This window comes from Dendrobates tinctorius, unplaced genomic scaffold (genome assembly GCF_039654945.1).
Source record: "Dendrobates tinctorius isolate UK_male_01 unplaced genomic scaffold, ASM3965494v1 ptg000155l, whole genome shotgun sequence".
NCBI lineage: Eukaryota > Metazoa > Chordata > Amphibia > Anura > Dendrobatidae > Dendrobates > Dendrobates tinctorius.
Window position 1 is genome coordinate 18,369,292 of NW_027361822.1, and position 22,224 is coordinate 18,391,515.

At 46.6% G+C, this 22,224-nt stretch overlaps 1 pseudogene; it reads right to left on the minus strand.

The window, feature by feature from the left end:
• Positions 1 to 22,224, minus strand: part of LOC141051182 (uncharacterized) — a 106,528-nt pseudogene that overhangs the window by 29,234 nt on the left and 55,070 nt on the right.

Here is a 22,224-nt window from a genome sequence, read left to right on the forward strand (position 1 = left end):
GTTGAGTCAGGCATTAGCCATCATCAGTGACTCGGCACGCCTCAGTGCCCCATGCTCCACACTCCATAGTCAGCGTCTATAGTGGTGCTCGTGGCAGCGACGCCGCGCGCTCAGTGGGCCTAGAAGGACTCTAACCCCGTGTCCTTGGGGTAGAGTTCTGTGGCCGTTTGCTGTGCGCTCTTTGGCCGGGCTCTGTGAGGTAAACAGGCTCCGGTATCCACGTTCAGCGGCTGTGCGGCTCTGTGAATTAACAGAGTCCGCTCCTGTTCACATTGGGTGACGTAACCCATGTGACTGTTTTTACGCCGCTCTATTCTTCCGCCATTACCTAGTAGCAGTGTACCACCTCTGCATGGTGGACCCCGGGCTGCGAACGCACCTACTATTATTTTATAATTTGGTGCGTTCCGCCAGTCCTAACATTACCCTAGCGCCAGGGTCTGGCTAGTAATGGCGGACGAACAGCGACTGCTGCAGTACATCCGGCAGCTGCAGGGCAGGTTGGCGGCTCTCGAGCGTCCAGCCTCAGCTGCGGATGTTACTGCGGTCGCTGTTCAGGCAGCCACAGAGGCTGTGTGACCAATGCCATCACTGCCCCGACTTTGTCCCGCCTCCCACTGCCCGAGAAGTTCTCGGGTGATAGTGCCTCTTGTAGGGGTTTCGTGAGCCAGTGCTCGATACAGCTGGAGCTGCTGGCAGCACGATTCCCCTCCGAGCGGGCCAAAGTGAGATTTATTATTTCCCTCTTGTCGGGCAGGGCTTTGGAGTGGGCCACACCGCTGTGAGAGCGTGATGATCATGTGGTGCAGAGTGCCTCTCTGTTCTTGAACACTCTGAAGCATGTCTTCCTGGGACCGCAAGTCACCCATGACACCTCGCTCCGGCTGCTGTCATTGTCACAGGGTTCATCCATGGTCAGCCACTTTGCAATCCAGTTCTGGACGCTGGCCTCGGAGTTAGAGTGGCCAGATAAGGTCCTCATTCCGGCATTCTGGAGAGGTTTGGCTGGCCATGTGAAGGACGCTCTGGCCACCAGGGAGACTCCTGCTACACTGGAGGAGCTTATCACCGTCTCCACCTGTATAGACCTTTGCTTTGCCGAGCGAAGGTTGGAGCGGTCCCAGTGTAGGCAGGGGTTTAGGTTGGCACCCAGTTTTGATAAACCTCTGGAATCTCCCGATCGGGCGTCCGAGCGTCAGGGGGCTTCCAGCGAGCAATCCAGACCCCGGCCTGCTCGAGCCCGTGATCTGTCATGGTTGCCGGTAGTCCGGTCACTTTGCCAACCAGTGCCCACAGCGGCTGGGAAGACGCTCGCCCCTAGTGGCTGTAGGAGGCGGCTCACTAGAATCCGCAGCGTTTTCCTCCAAGTTGTCCTTTAAGGGGACACTTAGGTTTGGTTCTTCCACTCTGGCGGTGGAGGTTTGCGTGGATTCCAGAGCGGAGGGCAATTTTATGTCATCTGCCTTCGCTCAACGGCACGCGATACCACTGCTTATGATGTCCAAGCCAGTCACCGTCAGAATAGTGAATGGCGCAACTCTGCCCTCACAGATTACCCACCAAACCGCTCCAATGTTACTCTGGGTGTCTCCATCTCATCAGGAGACGATATCCCTCCTCGTCATGCCCGAGGGTATCGACCAGGTCCTTCTAGGGGTCCCCTGGTTGCTGTATCACTCTCCCCATATAGATTGGTCCTCGGGGAGAATTCTTGGTTGGAGTAAGTCATGTGAGGGTAGATGTCTGAGGGAATGCGTCCAGGTTGCCTCCACCGAGGTTCCCGCAGATCTTTCCTCGCTTCCCAAACACTATCGACATTATGCGGACGTGTTCTCCAAAAAGGCGGCGGAGACACTTCCACCGCATCACCCCTATGACTGTCTATCCCCTCTCTCTCCCGGAGACAGAGGCCATGTCTCAATACATCAGGGAGAATATGGCAAGTGGATTCATTAGGAAGTCAGTGTCACCAGCGGGGGCGGGATTCTTCTTCGTCCAGAAGAAGAGTGGGGAACGACGTCCTTGCATAGATTACAGGGGTCTTAATGCCATCACCATTAAGAATAAGTATCCTCTACTCCTGATATCGCAGCTGTTTGATAGGCTACGGGGAGTGAGAGTGTTTACCAAACTTGATCTGCGGGGGGCTTACAACCTGATTTGCATCCGTGATGGGGAGGAATGGAAGACGGCATTTAACACCAGAGACGGACACTATGAATATCTGGTGATGCCCTTCATAGAATCGTAGAGTTGGAAGGGACCTCCTGGGCCATCTGGTCCAAGCCCCTGCTCAAAGCAGGATTCGCTAAATCATCCCAGTCAGATGTCTGTCCAGCCTCTGTTTGAAGACTTCCATTGAAGGAAAATTCACCACTTCTCGTGGCAGCTTGTTCCACTCATTGACCACTCTGTCAAAAAGTTTTTTTCTAATATCTAATCTGTGTCTCCTCCCATTCAGTTTCATCCCATTGCTTCTAGTCTTTCCTTGTGCAAATGAGAATAAAGTTGATCCTTCTGCAATGTGACAACCCTTTAGATATTTGTAGACAGCTATTAAGTCTCCTCTCAGTCTTCTCTTTTGCAAACTAAACATTCCCAAATCCTGCAACCTTTCCTCATAAGACAGGGTTTGCAGACCGGTCACCATTCTGGTCGCTCTTTTCTGAACTTGCTCCAGTTTGTTGATGTCTTTTTTTAAAATGTGGTGCCCAAAACTGGACACAATATTCCAGATGAGGTCTGACCAAAGAGGAGTAGAGGGAAATAATGACTTCACGTGATCGAGACTGTATGCTTCTGTTAATACATCCTAGAATTGCATTTGCCTTTTTTGCTGCTGCATCACACTGTTGCCTCATATTCAGTCTGTGATCTATTAGTATACCCAAGTCTTTTTCACATGTGCTGTTGCTTAGCCCTAATCCTCCCATTCTGTATATGCTTTTTTCATTTTTATTGCCCAGATGTAGTACTTTGCATTTTTCCCTGTTAAAAACCATTGTTAGTTGCTGCCCACTTCTCCAGATTATTTATATCTTTTTGAATCCTCTCTCTTCTCTAGTATTAGCTATCCCTCCTAGCTTTGTGTCATCAGCAAATTTAAACAGTTTACCCTCAATTCCTTCATCTAAATCATTGATAAAGATGTTGAACAATACAGGGCCCAGGACAGAGCCCTGTGGTACCCCACTTGAGACATTCTTCCAACTGGATCTGCAGCCATTTACGACCACTCTTTGGGTCCGATCACTAAGCCAGTTATGAATCCACCTAACAGTTGCCTTGTCCATTCCATACTTGTGTGAGATACTTTGTCAAGTGCTTTGCTGAAGTCAAGATATACTATGTCTACAGCATTTCCTTGATCCACCCAATCAGTGATTCCGTCATAGAAGGAAATTAAGTTAGTCTGACATGGCTTATTAGTTACAAACCCATGTTGACTGTTTAATCACTTCATTCTTATCCAGGTACTGACATACATGTTGTTTAATAATTTGTTCAAAGATCTTTCCTGGTATAGAAGTCAGACTCACCGGCCTATAGTTGCCTGGGTCCACCTTCTTCCCCTTTTTGAAGATAGGAACAACATTTGCTCTTCTCCAGTCTTCTGGGACTTCTCCTGTTCTCCAAGAATATTCAAAGATTATGGAGAGGGGTTCAAAAATTTCTTCTGCTAGCACCTTCAGTACTCTGGGGTGTAATTCATCTGGACCTGGAGACTTGAATTCATTTAGGTTAGCTAAGTGTTTCCTCACTATCTTTCTGTTTATAGATATCCTGGATTCTTCTATTCCCTTAATAGGACAGTGAAGAACAGTTGATGTTACATTTCCTGAGAGAAAACAGATGCAAAATGGGAATTTAAAAGTTCGAACTTCTCAACATCCTGTCTTACCATTTCATCATTTTCATCCTGTAAAAATACTATAGCATCTTTGACTTTTCTTTTACTTTTGACATATCCCCAAAATCCTTTATTATTGCTTTTGACATCTCTTGTAAGCCTCAATTCATTTTCAGCTTTAGATAATCTGATTTGTGCCCTGCAGGTTCTACAGACAGCATTAAATTCTTCATTAGATATGCCTCCCTCTTTCCATTTTATAAACATTTTTTTCTTCCCTTTTAGCATGTGCTTAAGTTCTGTGTTCATCCATCCTGGCTTCCTTAAATGCTTTTTATTCTTCCCACTTTTCGGAATTGTTAACGATTGTGCTTTGAGAATTTCATTTTTCAAGATTTCCCATCCTTCCTGGACATTTTTGTCTTTAAGGATATCCAGCCATTGGATCCCTCCAATTCTCTTTCTGAATCCCTTAAAATCTTCCTTTCTGAAATCTAACCTTGACATCTGAGTCTTCACAGGTCTTCCTCCTCTAGTTATCCAAAATTCTAAAATAGCATGGTCGCTACCTCCTAGGGTCCCAGCCACTTTTACCTCCCCAACCATTTCCTCCCTGTTTATAAGGATTAGATCCAAGGTAGCAGTTCCCCTTGTTTTCTCCCCTACCTTTTGGAAGATAAAGTTGTCAGCAAGAGAGGATAAGAATTTCCTTGACCTGTTAGTTTTGCCTGAGAGAGATTCCCAACAAATGTCTGGATAGTTGAAATCTCCCATGACAACTATGTCATTTTTTGGAGAACTTGGCCATTTGATGCATAAAGAGTTCATCCATATCTTCAGCTTGCACAGGCGGCCTGTAGTAAATGCCTACAATGGTGTCCTTTCCATTGTTCTGTCCTTGTATTCTTACCCAAACAGTTTCCACAGAACTCCCAGTCTCTGAAGCTTCAATCTCTGTGCAGATATACGCGTTTCTAACATACAATGCGACACCCCCTCCTTGTTTATCAAGTCTGTTTCTTGCAAATAAGTTGTATCCTTCTAGTCTTGTATTCCAATCATGTGTATTGTCCCACCAAGTTTCAGTGATTCCAATGACATCATATTTCTTTTCCTGTGTTAGTAGTTCCAATTCTCCTTGTTTGTTGCCCATGCTTTGTGCATTAGTATAGAAACATTTTAGTTTGTGATTGGTTTCTCTTTCTCCAATATTTTTATTAATTAGATTCTTTTGTCTTTGTTCTTCCTTTCCACTTCTAATAGCAGAGTTCTCAATAGCATTTGTCAGGTGTATTACTTTTTCTGGTCTTTTGCTTCCCTTCCCATGTTGTTCTAGTTTAAAGCTCCCCTTATAAGTGTAGCAAGGCGACTTCCAAATACATGTTTTCCAGTCTTCGTAAGGTGCACCCCATCTCTAGAAAGTAGTCCATCGTAAAGGTAATTCACTCCGTGATCCATAAATCCAAATCGTTGCTGACGGCACCATCGACGTAGCCAGTTGTTCACCTGCAGAATCTTATTCCACCTCCTTGTTCCATGGCCATCCACTGGGAGGCTCTGTAATGCCCCAGCCGTCTTCCAAGACTGTGAACGATATCTTCCGGGATATGCTTACCACCTCGGTTGTAGTCTATCTGGATGATATTCTCATCTACTCTCCAGATATTGACTCCCACCGGAGAGATGTTTGCAAAGTTTTCGACCTCCTGTGGGCAAACTCCCTCTATGCCAAGTTGGAGAAGTGTGTGTTTGAGCAGGAGTCCTTGCCTTTCTTGGGCTATATCATCTCTGCCCAGGGTTTGGCCATGGATCCTGCCAAGCTACAGGCGGTGATGGATTGGCAGGAACCCCATTCTCTCAAGGCGGTGCAGTGCTTTATGGGGTTCATAAATTACTATCGCCAATTCATTCCCCACTTCTCAACTTTGGTAGCGCCATTGGTAGCCCTCACCAAGAAGGGTGCAAACCCCAAGTTGTGGTCAGAACCTGTCTCCAAGGCCTTCTCCTCTATTAAATCCCATTCGCTAGCGCTCCCATTCTACATCGCCCCGATGTGGATAAACCCTTTATTCTGGAGGTGGATGCCTCTTCCGTCGATGCTGGAGCGGTCCTGTTCCAGAAGGACTCGCAAGGTCGGAAGCACACATGCTTCTTCTCCAAGACCTTCACACCGGCGGAGAGGAATTATTCCATCGGGGACAGGGAGTTGCTAGCAATGAAGTTGGCCTTTTCAGAGTGGAGACACCTCCTGGAGGGGGCTCGCCACCCTTTCCAGGTGTTCACCGACCATAAGAATTTGGTCTATTTACAAACAGCCCAGCGGCTGAATTCTCGCCACGCCAAATGGTTCTTGTTCTTCTCCTGATTCCACTTCACCCTGCATTTTCTCTCCGGGGAGAAGAACGTCCGGGCCGATGCTCTCTCCCGCTCCGTGGTGTCAATGGAGGAGGAGCCACGGCTGATAGTCCCATCTGAGAGCCTGAGGACCGTGGCTCCGGTCGCCCTCGAGTCTGTACCTCCGGGCAAGACTTTTGTCCCTGCCCATCTGCGACCGGAGGTCCTCTCTTGGGCTCATTCGTCCAGGCTGGGTGGACATTTTGGGACCAAACGGACCTCTGAGCTTCTGGCAAGGACGTACTGGTGGCCACATATGGCCCGTGACGTCGGGGACTATATACGGGCGTGCGTCTCTTGCGCCCAGAATCGGCCCTCTCGGCAGCGGCCCGCTGGGTTACTCTATCCTCTGCCGGTTGCTGCCAGGCCCTGGGAGATGGTCGGTATGGACTTTATGGTGGGTCTGCCCAAGTCCAGTGGCAGCACCGTCATTTGGGTGGTCACGGATCATTTCTCCAAGATGGTGCATCTGGTACCACTCTCGGCTACCTTCGGCACGGGGCCTGGCAGCGTTGATTATTAAACATGTTTTCTGCCTGCACGGCATGCCGGATAAGATTGTCAGCAACCGGGGTCCTCAGTTTGAGTCTCGGTTCTGGAGAGAGCTCTGTTCTCTGCTCAGTATAGAGCTAAATCTCTCCTCGGCCTATCATCCCGAGACGAACGGGTTGGTTGAGAGAGTCAACCAGACCCTGTTGACATATCTGCGACATTTTGTTTCGGCCAGGCAGGATAATTGGGCACCCTTGCTGCCGTGGGCGGAGTTCACCTTGAACAACGCTGTGGCCGACTCTACCGGTCAGACCCCATTCCTCTTAAATTACGGCCAGCATCCGCGCGCCCATGCCTGTGTCGTCCACCGACTCTAGGGTGGCAGACTGGGCGGTGGAGGCACGTGACATTTGGGATCGCACGCAGGATGCTATCCGGGCCTCCAAGGAGAGAATGAGGTCCTCCGCTGACACTCGCCGGCACCCGGCTCGGACCTTCGCCCCTGGCGACTTAGTGTGGCTCTCCGCTCGAAACATCAGGCTGCAGGTGGAATCCACTAAGTTTGCACAGCGCTATATTGGCCCTTTCAAGGTCATCGAGCAGATCAACCCTGTGGTCTACCGCCTGGCTCTTCCACCACACTTGGCTATCTCGGACACGTTTCATGTGTCTCTCCTTAAGCCGGTGCACATGTCCCGGTTTTCTGAGCCATCTGTCGGGACATCAGACCTGTCGTCAGAAGAATTTGAGGTCAATGCCATCGTGGGATGCAAGATGATGCGGGGCAAAAAATTTTACTTGGATTGGAAGGGTCATGGTCCAGAGGCGCGGACCTGGGAGCCGGTGGAAAACATCCACGCTACTCTTCTCATTGCGGAATTTGAGCGGAGCGAGGCTTAGAGAGGAGGGGGCCCTAGGAGGGGGATAATGTTAGGCGTCGGGTTCCTGTCGCTGCACAGCGGGAATCCCGAGCCTTACTTCCGGCGGTCTCCCATTCCTCTCCAGCCGCAGAGGAGGCAGCTCAGCAAACTCGTCGGTTCCGGCGCTCTGCCCAGACCAGCTCCGTGGGTCTGCTTGCTGCTGCCACCTCTGGCACAGCTATGGCATTGCATGCTGCTCAGCAGCGAGATTCTCCAGGGAGTAAGTCCCCATGTCGGGCCACTGAGCATGCCCGTGGAGTGATCTCCCATTGGAGATCAAGGGTCACGTGCTCAGGTCCTGCTCGTGTTCAGATTGGCCCATCCGAGAAGCCAGGAAGGTCCCGGACGCTCGCGGCTATAAAAGGTTTGCATGGCCGCTCGGCCATGCGCTAGGATAGCCTGTATTTTCAGACTATAAGGAGTGAGTGGTGTATGCACGTATGAATGTCTCTGGTGACTGACTCATTATGAAACCCCTACCCTTGGTACGCAAGTGTTGTGCAGCCGAGCCTGCTAACGCCCAGGCTTAGGTAGGTCAGTTGAGTCAGGCATTAGCCATCATCAGTGACTCGGCACGCCTCAGTGCCCCGTGCTCCACACTCCATAGTCAGCGTCTATAGTGGTGCTCGTGGCAGCGACGCCGCGCGCTCAGTGGGCCTAGAAGGACTCTAACCCCGTGTCCTTGGGGTAGAGTTCTGTGGCCGCTTGCTGTGCGCTCTTTGGCCGGGCTCTGTGAGGTAAACAGGCTTCGGTATCCACGTTCAGCGGCTGTGCGGCTCTGTGAATTAACAGAGTCCGCTCCGGTTCACATTAGGTGACGTAACCCACGTGTGACTGTTTTTACGCCGCTCTATTCTTCCGCCATTACCTAGCAGTAGTGTACCACCTCTGCACAGTGGACCCCGGGCTGCGAACGCACCTACTATTATTTTATAATTTGGTGCGTTCCGCCAGTCCTAACAGGCCCTATATTCTTTTTTGTGGGGAAACTGTATTAATTTAGTTTTGGCCTTTGAAATGTTGTAGCTAAAATGCTTTAATAGGTGTTTAAGAGGGTGTTCTTTTGTTTAAGCACTAAACCCTTCGGTCAGTAAAATTGCACATCAAAAAAGTTTTGCGAGAACAAGCCCTAAAAATGAAAACTAGAATTCTGTAGGAAGGATAATCTGTGATTTCTCTGCATTTAGTGGTTACTGCTCACCTGGGCGGTTATCTGTAGGAATCTCCTCTTTACACCGTTCATCACCTCTCATATATGTCTCTGTAGTATTAATATGGGTCAGATATTCTCCCTGAAACAAATATTGGAAAAGTCACTGACAGATGGAGAAGTCACATCTATGATCAGCTCTAATCCTGACATCTCCACCGTTCTCATTACACAAGTATAAAACTTATAATACTGGTGGATAAAACAAGACTGAGCACAAGACCTTCACAGTTATCTACACATCATAGGGGAGATCTCATGACACCTTCTCTCCATCTACCTGATGATCCTGAGGAACATTGGGATTTTCTTGTTTACAGTCCTGTGGAAGAAGAGGACGGGGACATGTCTCTGGTGTTGTCCTCCTACTGCATACAACTGGAGGAAACACATACAGGGACTGAATTCATTTTTTCCATACAGATAATTATAGACCGTGTGTATTTAGTCCTGTCTATTACCTGGTGATGTGATGGGCTGGGGAATCTCCATTATGTTCTCCTTGCACAGATCTTTGTGTCTTTCTAAATACTCCCACTCCTCCATGGAGAAATAGACGGTGACATCCTGACACCTGATAGGAACCTGACACATATAATGATACCGTCATCCCCCCAATCACTTCATAGTGTTACTGTTGTTGTACTGTTACAGCATTCCCAGAAGTGTCACCTCTCCAGTCAGCAGTTCAGTCATCTTGTACGTGAAATCTAGGATCTTCTGGTCATTGACTCCTGCATGTTTATGGGGGTAAGGTAGAGGCCCCATGATTGGCCTGAGGGGACTTCCCCATCCGTCAGACACCGGGTCCTGACAGCGATCACTAAAGATCTTCACTACTGTGTAATCCTGGTTATGGAGAGACACATTAATAAATCTCACAACAGACATTTCCAGAGTCCTCACCTCTCCAGTTCTGTCCATCTGTTATTCCTGTAGATAATAATTATGTAATGTGATGTCATCAGAATCTCTCACCTCTCCAGTAAGCCGGTAAAGGATCTCTAGGGTGAGGTCTAACATGCTCTCCGCGATCTTATCACTTCTCCTATCCATCCTTGATGGGTCAATCAGGAAAATTCTCTTGTATAGAAGGTCTCCACTGAGAGGATCCGATATTGTTGGGACCTGAATGGGAAGAAGATCAACCAATGTAACATCATGAAAAAATGTATTCACAATGTTAAGAAATCTTCTCCATATCACATCTTCGTGGTGGCAGCATCTACCTGATGATCCTGAGGAACATTGGGATTCTCTTGTTTACTGTCCTGTGGAAGAAAAGGACGGGAACATCTCTCTGGTGTTGTCCTCTTAGTGCATACAACTGGAAGAAACACATACAGGGTCCAAATTCATTGTTTACATACAGATAATTATAGGATGTGTGTATTTATTTCTATTACCTGGTGATGTGAGGGGCTGGGGAACCTCCATCATGACGTCCTTGTACAGATCTTTGTGTCCTTCTAAATACTCCCACTCCTCCATGGAGAAATAGACGGCGACATCCTGACACCTTATAGGAACCTGACACAAACAATGATACCGTTATCCCCCCCGATACCTTCATAGCGTTACGGTATAATGTCCCTGCATTCCCAGCAGTGTCACCTCTCCAGTCAGCAGCTCAATCATCTTGTAGACGATTTCCAAGATCTTCTGGCCATTGATGTCCTCATGTATCAGGGAGAGGGGTGGAAGCCCCATGATTTGACTCAGGGGTCTTTCTCGTCCCTCACACTCAGGGTCCTGACAGTGCTCACTAGAGGTCTTCTTCACTACTGTGTAATTCTGGTTATGGAGAGACACAATAATAAATCTCACTACAGACATTTCCAGAGTCCTCACCTCTCCAGTTCTGTCCATCTGTTATTCCCATAGATAAGAATGATGTAATGTGATGTCATCAGAATCTCTCACCTCTCCAGTAAGCCGGAAGAAGATCTCTAGGGTGAGGTGTAATATCCTCTCCGCCATCTTTTTCCTGTCCTTAACCATCCTTGATGATCCAGTATCGTCACTGCAGCGATGTAAACTGACTGAAGGAAACAATGGACGCCTGAGTGATGGAGTGGAAATATGTCATAATGATGGAGCGCGGCCTGAACTCAATGTGTATTGTGTCCTTTCCCCAGAAACTGCCATCTACACGGATAATGGTGCAGAATATTAATACAGGAGACGTTCTGGTCACAGGGACCCCGGAAATTAAAAATTCCAATGACACTGGGAGAATCCCGGGAAGCGGTCATGAGGGGGATTTACAGGAGTCATTCATTGTAACTACCACACTTATAAATGTCGCCTGAAGAAACCGCGATAGAAACAAGTCCAGTATATAGAACCACAGAGAGGCTTCTACAGGGGACGTGTGCGCTTCTCTCTATTCATTGTCTATGGGACGGAGGAGAAACGAGCGCGGCTCTAACTGGTGTCAATGCAGGAAGACAGTGAGAGAATCGCTGACGTTTTCTACCCTCATCGTGACAGGTTCCCTTATATCAGGGGTTGGGAACCTATGGCTCGCGAGTCAGAAGTGGCTATTTTGATGGCTGCATCTGGCTCTTAGACAAATCTTTAATAGAGATGGGCAAACCTGAGCAGTAAAGTTCGGCATCCATACCAAACAACTACTGTTTGGGTTCGGCTGCCTGAACCCCGGGTTTTTAGTCATGCTGTCATGTGCATGATAGCGCGGCAAACACTGCTTCTGATCGGCGGTGAAATCTTCCCCGCCAGTCAGAAAGCCGCGGCTCCCATGCTGTCAAAAGACACTGTAAAAGCTCAGCTGTGATCGGAGGTATAAAGTTTACCTCCAGTCACTGGTGTCAGCTGATGGGACTACTGATCCCATCATCCGACACCAGCTGCCACTAATTACAGTGAGAGCAGGAGCGGCGGATGGAAGTATTCATCAGCCGCTCCAGCACTGTAAATAAATAATAAAAAAAAACGGCGTGGGTTCCCCTGTATTTTTGCTAACCAGCCAGGCAAAACTCACAGCTGGCAAACACTGGATGTTTGGGCCCCCCATAAAAGTGAATAGGGTCAGAGTTCAGATTTGGGTCCGGGTACTGTTCTGGTCAGGGCTGTGGAGTCAGAGTCGTGGAGTCGGAGTTAGTTTTGGTTGGAGTCGGAGTCGGTAGAAATGTACCGACTCCAGCTTTAAAAAAAATGTATTAATATTTCATAATTGAACTTTCATATGAATTTTATAAATGTTACTCAAATATATATGTTCTATCAAACTATGAACAACAGTGATAAGCAGTTCTGCTGGAGATAGAGACATTTCTTACTTCTTGTGTGTCACTGTTCTCCACTGCCCTTATCTAATCTTATACTTAGTTAACCTCATGCTGCCCCAACCCCCCTACTTACAATGTATGAAACTGAAAGTGAAAATGTGTTGCAAATTCTTAGTAGTAAAGCTCCTCCTCTAGACTAGATCATACTAGGTGTGCGTCTTCCAAGCATCTCACAGCTGCCTGCTACTCAGAAGAGGAAGACTGTAAGTATTATCCTTTCATCAAACTTTGCATCAGTTAACTGTGAGTACATGAGGAATAATAACAGTATTACTGACCACTATATCAGTTGTACGACCTGGCAATAATTTTGTACAATTGTTTTTAGGAAAAACAATTGTCATTTGGATTGTGAATGCAGAATTAAAAACCTGAGAATGTCAAAGAAGCATCACATTAAATCAGCTGTATTTGAACATTTCACCATCACTCAAGATAGAAAACATTATGTCTGTCAGTGTATGACAAATGATCCAGACGAAAACAAATGCTGTGAAGCCAAGATGAGTGCATATTCAGGCAAAGATAAAAATGCTCCTACCAGAGCTTCTAATCTAAAGAGACATTTACAGTGCTTTCATCCAGAAGTACTGAAAGCAGTGGATGAGAAAGACTGCATCCAAACCAATGAACCAGTGCCCAGCTCTTCCAGCCAAACAAAGGAGCAGAGAACTTTGCAGCCATCAGTTGCAAGATATTTTGTCAGTGACAAAGTTACTGTGACAATGACAGTAGATACATTTAAAAAACAGATCAAAGAGCTTGTTGTAAAGGATAGTGTGCCTATTTCATTATTTTCACGACCAGCTTTTATGTGTCTGAATGGGGAAATGGCCCGCAAGCTTGGTGTTTCTCTGGAGAGAGAGAGTATTAGGAAATTAGTAATCGAAGAAGCTTTTAAACAAAAGGAAGAACTTAAAAAAACTCTCAAGGGACGCTTTCTGTTTCTTAAAATGGATGCCTGCACACGTCACAGAGTGAACTATTTTGCCATCAATGTCCGATTTGTTTGTGACAAAAATGAAATAGTTACCAAGACATTGGCAGTAAAAGACACCAAAGCTCATCACACCAGTGAGTTTCTCCAGGTCTTGGTGGAAAAGGTTCTGCAAGACTATGAACTTAAAAAAGAGCAAGTTCTTTCTGTCGTAACTGACAATGCTTCAAATATGATAAGTACTATTAAGCTAATGAATGAGAGTAATGATGGTGACCAGCAGCTAGAAGAACATTCTGGGTCCACAGACACAGAAATGTTTGAAATAGAGGAACACAGTATTGTAACTGAGGAGCAAACTGAAGTTGCTTCAGATGAACAGCAACATGATAGTTTAGATGATCTTGTTGAAACTGTGTCAATATGTTCTTTCATTCATCACATGCGCTGTGTTGTGCATACGCTACAGCTGGCTATAAGAGACAGTCTGCAAGAAGGACATGCTGCTGCACTGATTGGCAAGGTGAGAAAATTGGCTACTGTTGACAGAACCCCTAAAGTTGACTCAATTTTGAAGAGACGTGCTGGAAAAGGGGCAATTATTGATCAAGCCACACGATGGGGCAGTACTTACTTAATGATTCAGTGCTTGGTTGAACTGAAAACCTTTCTTGTAGACATGGCTAACCCTCAACTGACGCTAAATGAAAGTCAGTGGAATCAGGTGACTGAGCTGGAAAAATTGCTAGAGCACCCATTTACAGTGACTAAAAAATTACAAGCAGAGGACTTAACTCCAGGTATTTTCTTAAAGGAGTGGAAGAACCTGATGTTTCGCCTGTCCCAAAGAGGAGGGTTAATTGCAAGTGGCATTGCTACATCAATGAAACGGAGAGAGGAGCTACTATTACAAAATAACATTCTTTTGGCAGCTGTTTATGTAGACCCAATGCATCGGATTCTTCTAGATGATCAATAGCTAAGTAAAGGAAAAGAAGCTCTGTTTGAAATAGCAGTAAGGATGAAAGGGTTGCAGAACAGTCAGGAGGAACAAGAAGAATTTGGTCGTCCTGCCACATCTTCACCCTCATCATCAACTGATGAAGAATTTAATTTCGAAAAATATTTGGATCACAAGGACCGTGCAAAGCGTTCCCGCATAGAAGAAGAGTCATCCCCATCAAGGAACACAGCCAGTACATTTCAGCAGAATTTTTCATGTGCACTAAAAGAAATTGAGAAATTTGACCGTTCATCAAAAATAACAGTGCAACAAGCGATTCCTCTGTATCCTGACATTGTCAGAGATGTTGCCCGAGTGGTTACTGCTTTGCCACCAACACAAGTTAGTGTAGAGAGGTTGTTCTCTGCTCCCAAAATAATTAGATCAGATTTGAGTGCATCCATGAAGGAGGATCTGTTAGAGGCAATACTTTTTCTGATGACAAATTTATAGATTTCTTCTTATTAACTGCATAAAAGTGTTTATTGCATATTTACTTACAGTTTAGAAAAGTTTATAAAAGTTATTTGCTATATTCTAATTGTATTCTAATAAATGTAGTTTTTGCTCAAAGTGGTCTGATTACTTATATGACGGTGAGAAACTGAATAAGCACGATGTTTAATATTTTACAACAGTAAATTTGTTGTTATGAATTGGCCATTTATGAAGGAGTCGGAGGCGGAGTCGGAGCCGGAGTCGGAGTTGGTGCCTGATAAAATCCAGGAGTCGGAGTCGGAGTCGCAACTGTGGCTTACCGACTCCACAGCCCTGGTTCTGGTACCCGAAACGAAACTTTTTGTAACTGTTCTGCGGAACCTGCCGGAGCCAAACATCCAGGTGTGCGCCCATCTCTAATCTTTAACAAAAAAATAATGAAGGAAACCACTGATTTCTGAAACATGTAAGATAAGTTTGGTCCTTACGGCACCTCATATCTGTGGCAGTCACATGGGCTACATGTGACCAGTGGCAGTCACATGGGCTACATGTGACCAGTGACGTCATGCAGGTCCTGCAATCTCCGGTCACCATCCTACCACAGGACTCGACCGCAGCACCTGAACATCCATGACTGCCCGGTAGAGCCGCATGGAGCGCCTGTTACAGGCCGGGACAGCACTCTGCTCCTCTCCTTGCCTCATCTACTCCACAGCAATTTCAGTGGGGCCACCTACAGACTGACCAAGAGTCTCCCTGCACTCATACCTGCACTTGGTCCCTCTCCACCCGCCTCACTGGACGCTCTGCTGTTTGTGACTCTTTCCTCCCTGAAGCATACACTTGTTGGAATGTCATTTTGCAGTACAACTCTGTATCTCTTACTATCATCCCTCTGTGTTGTGCTTACTGATAGTAACATATAAACATTCTAAATACAAGTAAAGACTTGCATAAAATGCACACATTTACTTGTATTTAGTTTTAAACGTATTGTATGGCTCGCATGGAATTACATTTTAAAATATGTGGCGTTCATGGCTCTCTCAGCCAAAAAGGTTCCTGACCCTTGCCTTATATGAACTTCAGAATAACAAATACAAAAGTTATACAAAGAAATGGGGAAAGATTCCGGCACAACCATCCAGGGATAAAATGGATTCTTTATTTAAAGGTAGTTAACACATTACAAGGCCTCATACCTTTCCTGTACAGTGTAGGGTTAACCATGGTAGTAGTGCTGTCACCTATAAGCATGATGTCTAAAAAGGGAGTACTGGTGGCTAATGGAGTACAAGAAAATCTGATGTTACAGGAATTGGAATTGAGGTATGATGTGAATTCAGAATAAGTGGAGGCATCACCTTTCCAGACTAGAAGGATGTCATCCACATATCTGGCATTCCATACCAGATGTGGAATGAAAGGGTTGTTATTGGTAAAGATATACCGTATATACTCGTGTGTAAGCCGACCCGAGTATAAGCTGACCTCCCTAATTTTGCCACAAAAAACTGGGAAAACTTATTGACTCACGTATAAGCCTAGTGTTAGGAGTGGCGGAATGCACTAAATAAAAAATATAAAGTGCGTTCGCCGCTCGGGGTCCACCGTGCGGAAGATGTAAGGACCACTGCTAGGTGGTGACAGAGCAATCTGGCGGTAATGTGCACAGGGTTAAGACGTCACCCAGATGCACCAAGCAAGCTCTGTTTTAATTCACAGAGCTGAAATAACAACAAAGGAAAACAGGGACTCAGCGACACACACGTGGTAAGCGGTCACAGGAGTAGCCCTAGATGACGGCACTACATCCGTCTAGACCTACCGTAACTATCCGTGTGTAAGGCGTTGCAACTGCAAACGCACAATGAAGCTGCTATCGCAGCGCGGCGTGGACAGTGCCGCAGAGAGACACCGCAATGACGCAGGCGCGATGTTGGACGCTAGCAAGTGTGCCTGTGGAGCAAGAGCGCGCTTGAACTGGTACTGGCTAAGACTCAATCCCTGACACATTCGTAATATCATAGGAATGGGGTTTCAAATGAGTCATTCACCAGATCATACATATACACAGCAGCAAGTATGACTATACTAGCACATGGCTGTTCTGCCATGCGCGTTTTTTTATACCAAACGGGACCTTCCGGAAGTCTCCAGAACTCTGAGCTGGACCAATGGAATTAGGAGCAGGACCAGAGCACCTGACTCCCGAACACCAATGTGAGATCGTCCCACGAGCATGCTCAGAAGACGGAAAGAAGGACTTAGCCTCCGGAGAGAGTTGCTGCAAGGCACTCTCCTCTGCAGTCTCTTCTGTGGTAGAAAATGAGCAGGAGACTGCCGAATGTGAGGGTCTAGATTCCTGCATAGTAGGGGCAGAAATCTGACTCCTAACACCTAGGGTGGAAAATGCAGCAGCTACTGGTAAATTTCAAAGAAAAAACACAAAAACTGAGCTTGGATTGAGTTGATACACATGCAGCATATAAATGCATGTTGACATTGGCCATAAAACCTGCAAAAGACAAAATGAGCAAAAACCCTGCTGTAACTAAATCAGTAAAAGAAAAAGTGCATCTAAATAATACAGAGATTTTAGTAATACTGTTTTTTGATCAAAAGTAGCATGAAAGCCACTTCAAAACCAAAAATAGATACCAATAAAAGTAAAATTAATTGAGACATCAGTAGGTTAAATGTTTTTGAAAATCCATATTGAATCAGGAGCCCCATATAATGCTCCATACAGTTCATGATGGGCCCCATAAGATGCTCCATACAAAATACCTCATATAATGCTGCACAAAGGTGTCAAGTTCCTGTCAGCGCCGACGAACTGCCAAGGCTGAACAGGGTGACTTACCCACACCGCGGGGAAGCCCAGGGTCAGATGCTGCTGGGAAAGCTCAGACAGACGGGACCTGAGCAGTGCAGTGAAAGAGGACGCTGAGGGAAGCAGAGAGCAGAAGGACATATGATCATGTGACCACAGTGGGCGGGGCTTAGCGTCCTGCTGCTGGAGATGCCTGCAAGTTGCTACAGGGACCCTGGAGCAGGGGAAAGGGGGCCACAGGACACCAGGGAAAGGACAGGGAATCAGAGGGAGATGAAATCCAAGCCGAGGTCAGTAAACAAGAGAGTTAATGCGGTACACAAGGAGCAGGCAGAGGGTAGTCAGAACATAGCTTAGGGTCATACACAGAGATGGCAGCGAAATATAGGAGAGATGGGCAGCACTTGTAACGGACAGAACCAGATCAAATCCAAACAAGCATGGAGTAGCACAGGCACAAAGCACACAGCACAGATACACCAGGGTCACACACACTAGGCCGAGGGTCAAAGTATAAGCGACGAGGAATGACCCCATACTGAGGCTATAAGAAGCCTCCCAGAATGAGGCTGTCCAGATTAACCTCTGAACTACCTCATCCCACAAACTAAGCAGATCATAACAAAAGGTTAATAATGGCCCTATAAGATGATCCATAGAATAATATACCCCATATGCTGCTCCATAAATATCATGGTCCCATAAGATGCTCCATACATTATTCCCCCAAAAGATGCTCCATAAAATGCTCCATAGATTATGCCTCATAAGATGTTTCATAGATTATGCCCCCATAACTTGCTCCATAGATTATGCCCCCATATGCTGCTGCTGCTGCAAAAAAAAAAAAAAAATGACATACTCACCTCTCCTTGCTGGGGGTCAGGTGTCAGGTCCTGAGCAGGCTGAGACACTGGCGCGCTATGAGGGACAAGTGTCGGTGTCACCACTTGCTCAGAACCAGACACCTGAGATATTCACCTGTCCCCGGTCCATTGCTGCTTGCTGCTGTATCCTCTGTCAGTGACTGTTTAGGCAGCAGAGGATGCGACACGCACTAATCACGTCTTCTGCTGCCTAAATGTCACCGATACAGGACGCTGCAGACAGTAGCGAGCAGCAATGGACAGGTGAATATTGGATATACTTACCCCCTCCTGGCACGGTCTCTGCAGCCCCCCCCGCTTCTCCCTTCCTTCCTTTAGTGGTCACGTGGTACTGCTCATTAAACTCATGAATATGCGCATATTCATGAGTTTAATGAGCGGTACCACATAACCGCTGAAGGAAGGGAAACTGTGGGAGAAGCAGGGGGGGGCTGCAGACATGCATGGGGGGGGGGGGGTCAGTATAATCTCTGACACCCCCGCCGGCCACCAGGTATATGACTCGTGTATAAGCCGAGAGGGGGACTTTCAGGCCAAAAATATGGGCTGAAAATCTTGGCTTATACACAAGTATATACGATAAGTTTCCTCCCACCAGGCTATATAAAATGTTGCCAAAGAAGGAGAAAATTTAGATCCCATCGTGGCTCCAAGTGTCTGTAGAAAGATTTTTTGATTGGAACATAAAATAGTTGTGTTTCAAAAGGTAATGAAGTGACAGTAGGATAAACTGTTTCCAAGGTGAAGGTTATGCACTGTATTTATCCAAATGAAACTGTATTGCTGTCATAGCTGTGGCATGAGGAAAAGAGGAGTATAAGTTTACAGCATCGCATGTTGCATAAAAATATCCATCCTGCCATTTAAGTGTTTGAAAAACCTTTAGGACAATGGAAGAGTCCTTCAAAAAGCAGGAGTCCTGAAAGGAGGCAGCACGGTGGCTCAGTGGTTAGCACTGTAGCCTTGCAGCGCTGAAGTCCTGGGGTTGAATCCCACCAAGGACAACATCTGCAAGGAGTCTGTATGTTCTCCCCGTGTTTGCATGGGTTTCCTCCGGTTTCCTCCCACATTCTAAAGACATACAATTTAGATTGTGAGCCCCATCGGGGACAGTGATGATAATGTGTGGAAAGCGCTGCGGAATATGTTAGCGCTATATAAAAATAAGATTATTATTAAAGGAGGGGTTGAAGATATCCATCAAGCTATTATGGGTCTTAAGGGCAGTGGAGAATGATTCTTATGAACTTTGGGCAAACCATGGGACACAGGAATGACCAGAAAATCTGGATTGAGCCACTTAAGTAGTTTGGAATTTAATACCCCCAATCTCATCCCCTCAATAAGGCAATGTGTAAGAGCGGATCTGAAAGCGGTGGTAGGATCTGACCTTACAGGAAAATAAGTGTTGGTGTCACTGAGAATAGAACAAACCAGAGAACAGTATAGGTCGGTATCTGGAGCCACCACAGATCCCCCCTTATCAGGGCAAGTTTGCATGTCCTTCCCAGCATCACACCGCTGTCTGTCACAATGATCATTCTCCCCACTGCTCCCTACAGGAGAGTGGAGCTGTCTTACATCCTTCTCTACCAAAGCTCCAGCGCCGGCCCTCTGTATGGGGAGCAGGCAGGGTTAGAAGGTGGCAGGAATCTCCAGGGCTCGTGGCTTGCCAGTCTCCATTCCCATGTCTTGTACTCCATTCGCCACCAGTACTCCCTTTCTAGACACCGCGCTTATAGGTGACAGCATTACTACAATGGCTGACACTACACTGTACAGGAAAGGGACGAGGCCTTGTAAGGTTTACCTACAGTTATATAAAGGATCCATATTACCCCTGGATGGTTGTGCCGGAATCTTCCCCCATTTTTTGTCTCCCTCCCTGTGATCACCAGGAGGAACTCCGGCCCAAATTTCCAGCTCCACATTCTCAGCGCGGTAAGCTCCTTCATCCCTCTTCCTGCATCCTACAAATGTCCTAGCGCCTGTGCCCAGTAATGGGGAATCTGCAGCACCTACCTCCACCTGCAGGGGGCGCCATCTCCGGGAATGGAGGGGTTACTGCCCCCTGTGCAGCCCAGTAATGGGGAATTTCCATCACCTACCTCCACCTGCAGGGGGCGCCATCTCCGGGAATGGAGGGGTTACTGCCCCCTGTGCAGCCCAGTAATGGGGAATCTCCAGCACCTACCTCCACCTGCAGGGGGCGCTATCTCCGGGAATGGAGGGGTTACTGCCCCCTGTGCAGCCCAGTAATGGGGAATCTCCAGCACCTACCTCCACCTGCAGAGCCGCACTCCACATATATGGCTGCTCTGTGCGCACAGGACCTGGGATGAGGTCACAGGAGGGGAGGAGTCAGGGGGTCACATGATCAGGGGCCTCAGTATATACAGGACTGTGCTGGCTGTCCTGGTGCTGGAGGAGCGGAGTCCAGGCAGCGCACATAGGGGCTCCAGGGGGCACGTTCCCGTAGAGCGACCACTTGCTCAGGAGACTTCAGACCATTTACAGAGAGATGTACCAGCTCCATAATAAATAATAATAATGTGCAGACGCTCAGTATTAGGAAGCGCTTTGAATGCACCACATGTCCGCTCTGTCCATAGCACTGCCGGCTATTGAACGCAGGTGATTCCTCATGTGTGCTCTGAACCGTGCGGATTCACCACATCAAATACATTGTACAGGTGAAATTTATCTTGCGGAGACTCGCGTCACCACAGGATAAATAGACATGTTGAGATCTGGAGAGACGCACCCCCATAGTAGTATAATGCATCCCCATAGTAGAATAATGCAACCCTATAATAGTATAATGCACCACATAATAGTATAATGCACCACATAATAGTATAATGCACCCCCATAGTAGAATAATGCACCACATACAGTATATTGCTGATATCTTATCAGGTGTGCACACTATTTTTTGTATTGCCTTTTTCTCCCCTTAGTATACACTTTGTCTTCCATAAAAGGTGTAGCAGTGACCCTCATATCTATTCATTTCCTCCCTTCTAGCATTTTTTCATCATAGGTGCACCCTAGCTTCCATATACGGATTTAGAATTATAATCACAAAAGATCAGTCTATTAAAAGCAGAACTCACTTCAAGCAGGTGGGTAGAAATGGATATTCAGATTACTTCAGTTTATATTATTCCAACTGGAAAAAGAACATACCATCTAGCCAATTCTGTCGTATTAGATGTAATTGTGCTTCCACCACAGACTACATTCAACAATCACGTGTTCTACTCTCCAGGTTTACTGAAAAAAGATTTCCTAAACCATTGGCTCGGACAGCATATTGCCATAATCTCCATCTTACCCAGAATGATTGCCTTAATAAACACTCCAATAAATCCAACTAGGCAGTCTGTATCCAGAAGGACTCAATGAGACATTGGAACTTGCATATTCAATTAGGAAGAACCGCACCTGCCAACTTGCATGTGTTGCATTGTGAACAGCAGTTGTCACAATCCATTTTTGGATCAGTGTCAGTGTCTGGATTCTCATTATTATTATTATTATGCATTTATATAGCGCCATTTATTCCATGGCGCTTTACATGTGAAAAGGGGAAATATAGACAAGTATAGTAAACATGTATAAGACAAGGGACACCCAAGTACATAAGGAGAGGGGACCCTGCCCGCGAGGGCCCACAGTCTACAGGGATGGGTGAGAATACAGTAGGAGAGGGTAGAGCAGGTCGTGCTGTGGTTCAGTAGACCGAGGATCGCTGTAGGCTTGTCGGAACAGGTGGGTCTTCAGGTTCTTCTTGAAGGTTTCCGTTGATGGTGAGAGTCTGATGTGTTGCGGCAGGGAGTTCCAGAGTATGGGGGAAGCACGGGAGAAGTCTTGTATGCAGTTGTGGGAAGAAGAGATAAGGGGGGAGTATAGAAGGAGATCTTGAGATGATCAAAGGTTG